We start from the raw sequence: 10,423 nt of genomic DNA, 5'->3' as shown, positions 1-10,423 counted from the left end.
CATCACTACCATCACCATCTACATCACCACCATCGCTACCATCGTCACCATCATCATCCCCATCACCATCGCTACCATCATCATCCACATCACCACCATAGCTACCATCACCACCATCGCTACTTTCATCATATCCATCACCACCATCATTACCATCATCATCATCATCCCTATAACCACTATCATCGCTACCATCATCATCCCCATCACCACCATCATCAACATCTCTATAACCACCATCTCTACCATCATCATCCCCATCACCACCATCGCTACCATCATCATCACCATCATCATCCTCATTACCATCATCGCTACCATCATCTCCATCACCACCATCGTTACTATCATCATGCACATCACCAGCATCGCTACCACCATCACTACCACCATCGCTACCACCATCGCTACCATCATCTTCATCACCACCATCATCCCCATCACCACCATCACTACCACCATCGCTACCATCATCATCACCACCATCACTACCATCATCATCCCCATCACCACCATCGCTACCATCATCCTCATCACCACCATCACCACCATCATCATCCCCATCGCTACCATCATCATCCACATCACCACCACCATCACCATGTCCATTACCACCATCACTAGCATCGTCATACCCATAACCACCATCGCTAAGATCACCACCATCACCATCCCTATGACCCACCATCGCTACCATCATCTACATCACCACCATCGCTACCATCATCTACATCACCACCATCGTCACCATCATCATCCCCATCGCTACCATCATCATCCACATCACCACCATCGCTACCATCACCCCCATTGCTACCATCATCATCCACATCACCACCATCACTAGCATCATCACCACCATTGCTACCACCATCACCACCATCACCACTTTCATCATACCCATCACCACCACCACGACCATCATCATCATCCCTATAACCACTATCGCTACCATCATCATCCCCATCATCCACAACACCACCATCGCTACCATCATCATCAACAACATCAACCAGCATCACCACCATGGCTACCATCATCATCCCCATCACCACCATCGCTTCCATCGTCATCCACAACACCACCATCGCTACCATCATCACCACCATCATCCACAACACCACCATCGCTACCATCATCATCAACAACATCAACCAGCATCACCACCATGGCTACCATCATCATACCCATCACCACCATCGCCACCATCACCATGTCCATTACCACCATCACTAGCATCGTCATACCCATCACCACCATCGCTACCATCATCCCCATCACCACCATGGCTACCATCATCATCCCCATCACCACCATCGCCACCATCACCATGTCCATTACCACCATCACTAGCATCGTCATACCCATCACCACCATCGCTACCATCACCACCATCACCATCCCTATGACCCACCATCGCTACCATCATCATCACCACCATCGCTACCATCATCCCCATCACCACCATCGCTACCATCATCATTCCCATCACCACCATCGCTACCATCATCTTCGTCACCACCATCGCTACCATCATCCCCATCACCACCATCACTACCATCATCATCTACATCACCACCATCGCTACCATCGTCACCATCGTCATCCCCATAACCACCATCGCTACCATCACCACCATCATCCCCATCATCCCCATCACTACCACCATCATCTACATCACCACCATCGCTACCATCATCATCCCCATCACCACCATCGCTACCATCATCACCATCAACATCCCTATAACCACCATCGCTACCATCATCATCACCATCGTCACCATCATCATCACCATCGTCACCATCGTCACCATCATCATCCTCATTACCACCATCGCTACCATCATCTCCATCACCACCATCGCTACCATCATCATCCCCATCACCACCATCGCTACCATCATCCTCATCACCACCATCACTACCATCATCATCCCCACCACCACCACCACTACCACCATCGCTACCATCATAATCCCCATCACCACCATCGCTACCATCATCCTCATCACCACCATCACTACCATCATCATCCCCATCACCACCATCGCTACCATCATCCTCATCACCACCATCCCTATCACCATCACCACCATCGCTTCCATCATCATCACAACACCACCATCGCTACCATCATCATCAACAGCATCAACCAGCATCACCACCATGGCTACCATCATCATCCCCATCACCACCATCGCCATCATCACCATGTCCATTACCACCATCACTAGCATCGTCATACCCATCACCACCATCGCTACCATCACCACTATCACCATCCCTATGACCCACCATCGCTACCATCATCATCTACATCACCACCATCGCTACCATCATCATCTACATCACTACCATCGCTACCATCATCATCCACATCACCACCATCACTAGCATCATCACCACCATCGCTACCATCACCACCATCATCCCCATCACCACCATCATTACCATCATCATCTACATCACCACCATCGCTACCATCATCATCCACATCACCACCATCGCTTCCATCGTCATCCACAACACCACCATCGCTACCATCATCACCACCATCATCCACAACACCACCATCGCTACCATCATCATCAACAACATCAACCAGCATCACCACCATGGCTACCATCATCATCCCCATCACCACCATCGCCATCATCACCATGTCCATTACCACCATCACTAGCATCGTCATACCCATCACCACCATCGCTACCATCACCACCATCACCATCCCTATGACCCACCATCGCTACCATCATCATCACCACCATCGCTACCATCATCCTCATCACCACCATCGCTACCATCATCATTCCCATCACCACCATCGCTACCATCATCTTCGTCACCACCATCGCTACCATCATCCCCATCACCACCATCACTACCATCATCATCTACATCACCACCATCGCTACCATCGTCACCATCGTCATCCCCATAACCACCATCGCTACCATCACCACCATCATCCCCATCACCACCATCACTACCACCATCATCTACATCACCACCATCGCTACCATCATCATCCCCATCACCACCATCGCTACCATCATCACCATCAACATCCCTATAACCACCATCGCTACCATCATCATCACCATCGTCACCATCATCATCACCATCGTCACCATCGTCACAATCATCATCCTCATTACCACCATCGCTACCATCATCTCCATCACCACCATCGCTACCATCATAATCCCCATCACCACCATCGCTACCATCATCCTCATCACCACCATCACTACCATCATCATCCCCATCACCACCATCGCTACCATCATCCTCATCACCACCATCCCTATCACCATCACCACCATCGCTTCCATCATCATCACAACACCACCATCGCTACCATCATCATCAACAGCATCAACCAGCATCACCACCATGGCTACCATCATCATCCCCATCACCACCATCGCCATCATCACCATGTCCATTACCACCATCACTAGCATCGTCATACCCATCACCACCATCGCTACCATCACCACCATCACCATCCCTATGACCCACCATCGCTACCATCATCATCACCACCATCGCTACCATCATCCCCATCACCACCATCGCTACCATCATCATTCCCATCACCACCATCGCTACCATCATCTTCGTCACCACCATCGCTACCATCATCCCCATCACCACCATCACTACCATCATCATCTACATCACCACCATCGCTACCATCACCACCATCATCCCCATCACCACCATCACTACCACCATCATCTACATCACCACCATCGCTACCATCATCATCCCCATCACCACCATCGCTACCATCATCACCATCAACATCCCTATAACCACCATCGCTACCATCATCATCACCATCGTCACCATCATCATCACCATCGTCACCATCGTCACCATCATCATCCTCATTACCACCATCGCTACCATCATCTCCATCACCACCATCGCTACCATCATCATCCCCATCACCACCATCGCCACCATCATCCTCACCACCACCATCACCACCATCATCATCCCCATCACCACCATCACTACCACCATCGCTACCATCATAATCCCCATCACCACCATCGCTACCATCATCCTCATCACCACCATCACTACCATCATCATCCCCATCACCACCATCGCCACCATCATCCTCATCACCACCATCCCTATCACCATCACCACCATCGCTTCCATCATCATCACAACACCACCATCGCTACCATCATCATCAACAGCATCAACCAGCATCACCACCATGGCTACCATCATCATCCCCATCACCACCATCGCCATCATCACCATGTCCATTACCACCATCACTAGCATCGTCATACCCATCACCACCATCGCTACCATCACCACTATCACCATCCCTATGACCCACCATCGCTACCATCATCATCTACATCACCACCATCGCTACCATCGCTACCATCATCATCTACATCACTACCATCGCTACCATCATCATCCACATCACCACCATCACTAGCATCATCACCACCATCGCTACCATCATCCCCATCACCACCATCATCATCTACATCGCTACTATCGTCACCATCATCATCCCCATCACCACCATCGCTACCATCACCACCATCATCCCCATCACCACCATCATTACCATCATCATCTACATCACCACCATCGCTACCATCATCATCCACATCACCACCATCGCTACCATCACCATCTACATCACCACCATCGCTACCATCATCATCTCCATCACCACCATCGTTACTATCATCATGCACATCATCACCATCGCTACCACCATCATCCCCATCACCACCATCACTACCACCATCGCTACCATCATCATCCCCATCACCACTATCGCTACCATCATCCTCATCACCACCATTGCTACCATCATCCTCATGACCACCATCGCTACCATCACCACCATCACTACCATCATCATCACCATCATCACTACAATCAACATCCCTATAACCCCCCTCGCTACAATCAACATCCACATCACCACCATCACCATCCCTATGACCCACCATCGCTACCATCATCATCACCCCATCGCTACCATCATCATCATCCACATCACCACCATCGCTACCATCATCATCATCCACATCACCACCATCGCTACCATCATCATCACCACCATCACTACCACCATCGCTACCATCATCCCCATCACCACCATCACTACCACCATCGCTACCATCATCATCCCCATCACCACCATCGCTATAATCATCCACAACACCACCATCGCTACCATCATCCCCATCACCACCATCACTACCACCATCACTACCATCATCATCTACATCACCACAATCGCTACCATCATCCTCATCACCACCACCATCATCCCCATCACCACCATCACTACCACCATCGCTACCATCATCATCTCAATCACCACCATCGCTACCATCATCATCAACCAGCATCACCACCATCGCTACCATCATCCCCATCATCCCCATCACCACCATCATCATCTACATCACCACCATCATCATCTACATCACCACCATTGCTACCATCGTCACCATCATCACCACCATCACCACCATCACTACCATCACTACCATCATCCTCATCACCACCATCGCTACTATCATCATCCCCATCACCACCATCGCTACTATCATCATCACCATCACCACCATCGCTACCATCATCATCTACATCACCACCATCGCTTCCATCATCATCTACATCACCACCATCGCTACCATCATCATCCCCATCACCACCATCACTACCATCATCCTCATCACCACCATCGCTACCATCATCATCCCCATCACCACCATCGCTACCATCGCTACCATCATCATCCACATCACCACCATCGCTACCATCATCCTCATCACCACCATCGCTACCATCACCACCATCATCATCCACATCACCACCATCACTACCATCATCATCCACATCACCACCATCGCTACAATCAATATCCACATCACCACCATCACCATTCCTATGACCCACCATCGCTACCATCATCATCTACATCACCACCATCGCTACCATCATCATCCCCATCGCCACCATCATCACCATCCCTATGACCACCATCACTACCATTATAATCTACATCACCACCATCGCTACCATCATCCCCATCACCACCATCGCTACGATCATCATCCACATCACCACCATCGCTACTTTCATCATACCCATAACCATCGCTATGACCACCATCGCTACCATCATCCCCATCACCACCATCACTACCACCATCATCCCCATCACCACCATCGCTACCATCATCATCAACCAGCATCACCAGCATCGCTACCATCATCCCCATCATCCCCATCACCACCATCATCATCTACATCACCACCATCATCATCTACATCACCACCATCGCTACCATCGTCACCATCATCACCACCATCACCACCATCGCTACCATCATCATCCCCATCACCACCATCACTACCATCATCCTCATCACCACCATCGCTTCCATCATCATCCCCATCACCACCATCACCACCATCACCACCATCATCATCTACATCACCACCATCGCTTCCATCATCATCCACATCACCACCATCACTACCATCATCATCTACATCACCACCATCGCTACCATCATCATCCCCATCACCACCATCGCTACCATCATCCTCATCACCACCATCGCTACCATCATCATCCTCATCACCACCATCGCTACCATCATCCTCATCACCACCATCGCTACCATCACCACCATCATCATCCACATCACCACCATCACTACCATCATCATCCACATCACCACCATCGCTACAATCAACATCCACATCACCACCATCACCATTCCTATGACCCACCATCGCTACCATCATCATCTACATCACCACCATCGCTACCATTATCATCAACCAGCATCACCACCATCGCCACCATCATCATCATCCCCATCGCCACCATCATCACCATCCCTATGACCACCATCACTACCATTATAATCTACATCACCACCATCGCTACCATCATCCCCATCACCACGATCATCATCCACATCACCACCATCGCTACTTTCATCATATCCATCACCATCGCTATGACCACCATCGCTACCATCATCCCCATCACCACCATCACTACCACCATCGCTACCATCATCATCCCCATCACCACCATCGCTACCATCATCATCAACCAGCATCACCACCATCGCTACCATCATCCCCATCATCCCCATCACCACCATCATCATCTACATCACCATCATCATCTACATCACCACCATCGCTACCATCGTCACCATCATCACCACCACCGTCACCATCATCACCACCACCATCACCACCATCGCTACCATCATCATCCCCATCACCACCATCGCTACCATCATCCTCATCACCACCATCACTACCATCATCATCCCCATCACCACCATCACTACCACCATCGCTACCATCATAATCCCCATCACCACCATCGCTACCATCATCCTCATCACCACCATCACTACCATCATCATCCCCATCACCACCATCGCTACCATCATCCTCATCACCACCATCCCTATCACCATCACCACCATCGCTTCCATCATCATCACAACACCACCATCGCTACCATCATCATCAACAGCATCAACCAGCATCACCACCATGGCTACCATCATCATCCCCATCACCACCATCGCCATCATCACCATGTCCATTACCACCATCACTAGCATCGTCATACCCATCACCACCATCGCTACCATCACCACTATCACCATCCCTATGACCCACCATCGCTACCATCATCATCTACATCACCACCATCGCTACCATCATCATCTACATCACTACCATCGCTACCATCATCATCCACATCACCACCATCACTAGCATCATCACCACCATCGCTACCATCATCCCCATCACCATCATCATCATCTACATCGCTACCATCGTCACCATCATCATCCCCATCACCACCATCGCTACCATCACCACCATCATCCCCATCACCACCATCATTACCATCATCATCTACATCACCACCATCGCTACCATCATCATCCACATCACCACCATCGCTACCATCATCATCCACATCACCACCATCGCTACCATCACCATCTACATCACCACCATCGCTACCATCATCATCTCCATCACCACCATCGTTACTATCATCATGCACATCACCACCATCTCTACCATCATCATCCCCATCACCACTATCGCTACCATCATCCTCATCACCACCATTGCTACCATCATCCTCATGACCACCATCGCTACCATCACCACCATCACTACCATCATCATCACCATCATCACTACAATCAACATCCCTATAACCCCCCTCGCTACAATCAACATCCACATCACCACCATCACCATCCCTATGACCCACCATCGCTACCATCATCATCACAACCATCGCTACCATCATCATCCCCATCACCCCATAGCTACCATCATCATCATCCACATCACCACCATCGCTACCATCATCATCATCCACATCACCACCATCGCTACCATCATCATCACCACCATCACTACCACCATCGCTACCATCATCCCCATCACCACCATCACTACCACCATCGCTACCATCATCATCCCCATTAGCACCATCGCTAAGATCATCCTCATCAACACCATCGCTATAATCATCCTCATCACCACCATCACTACCACCATCGCTACCATCATCCCCATCACCACCATCACCACCATCATTACCACCATCGCTACCATTATCATTCACATCACCACCATCGCTACCATCATCATCCACAACACCACCATCATCCCCATCACCACTATCACTACCACTATCACTACCATCATCATCTACATCACCACAATCGCTACCATCATCCTCATCACCACCACCATCATCCCCATCACCACCATCACTACCACCATCGCTACCATCATCATCTCCATCACCACCATCGCTACCATCATCATCAACCAGCATCACCACCATCGCTACCATCATCCCCATAATCCCCATCACCACCATCATCATCTACATCACCACCATCATCATCTACATCACCACCATTGCTACCATCGTCACCATCATCACCACCATCACCACCATCGCTACCATCATCATCCCCATCACCACCATCACTACCATCATCCTCATCACCACCATCGCTACTATCATCATCCCCATCACCACCATCACCACCATCGCTACCATCATCATCCCCATCACCACCATCGCTACCATCATCATCCTCATCACCACCATCGCTACCATCATCATCCTCATCACCACCATCGCTACCATCACCACCATCATCATCCACATCACCACCATCACTACCATCATCATCCACATCACCACCATCGCTACAATCAACATCCACATCACCACCATCACCATTCCTATGACCCACCATCGCTACCATCATCATCTACATCACCACCATCGCTACCATCATCATCAAACAGCATCACCACCATCGCCACCATCATCATCCCCATCGCCACCATCATCACCATCCCTATGACCACCATCACTACCATTATAATCTACATCACCACCATCGCTACCATCATCCCCATCACCACCATCGCTACGATCATCATCCACATCACCACCATCGCTACTTTCATCATACCCATAACCATCGCTATGACCACCATCGCTACCTACATCCCCATCACCACCATCACTACCACCATCATCCCCATCACCACCATCGCTACCATCATCATCAACCAGCATCGCCAGCATCGCTACCATCATCCCCATCATCCCCATCACCACCATCATCATCTACATCACCACCATCATCATCTACATCACCACCATCGCTACCATCGTCACCATCATCACCACCATCACCACCATCGCTACCATCATCATCCCCATCACCACCATCACTACCATCGCTACCATCATCATCTACATCACCACCATCGCTTCCATCATCATCCCCATCACCACCATCGCTACCATCATCATCTACATCACCACCATCGCTACCATCATCATCCCCATCACCACCATCGCTACCATCATCCTCATCACCACCATCGCTACCATCATCATCCTCATCACCACCATCGCTACCCTCACCCTCATCACCACCATCGCTACCATCACCACCATCATCATCCACATCACCACCATCACTACCATCATCATCCACATCACCACCATCGCTACAATCAACATCCACATCACCACCATCACCATTCCTATGACCCACCATCGCTACCATCATCATCTACATCACCACCATCGCTACCATCATCATCAACCAGCATCACCACCATCGCCACCATCATCATCATCCCCATCGCCACCATCATCACCATCCCTATGACCACCATCACTACCATTATAATCTACATCACCACCATCGCTACCATCATCCCCATCACCACCATCGCTACGATCATCATCCACATCACCACCATCGCTACTTTCATCATATCCATCACCATCGCTATGACCACCATCAC

Source organism: Lethenteron reissneri, chromosome 50, assembly GCF_015708825.2.
Source record: "Lethenteron reissneri isolate LAM-NWPU_2019-01 chromosome 50, ASM1570882v1, whole genome shotgun sequence".
In the NCBI taxonomy this organism is placed as follows: Eukaryota; Metazoa; Chordata; class Hyperoartia; order Petromyzontiformes; family Petromyzontidae; genus Lethenteron; species Lethenteron reissneri.
This window is presented reverse-complemented; position numbering follows the sequence as displayed.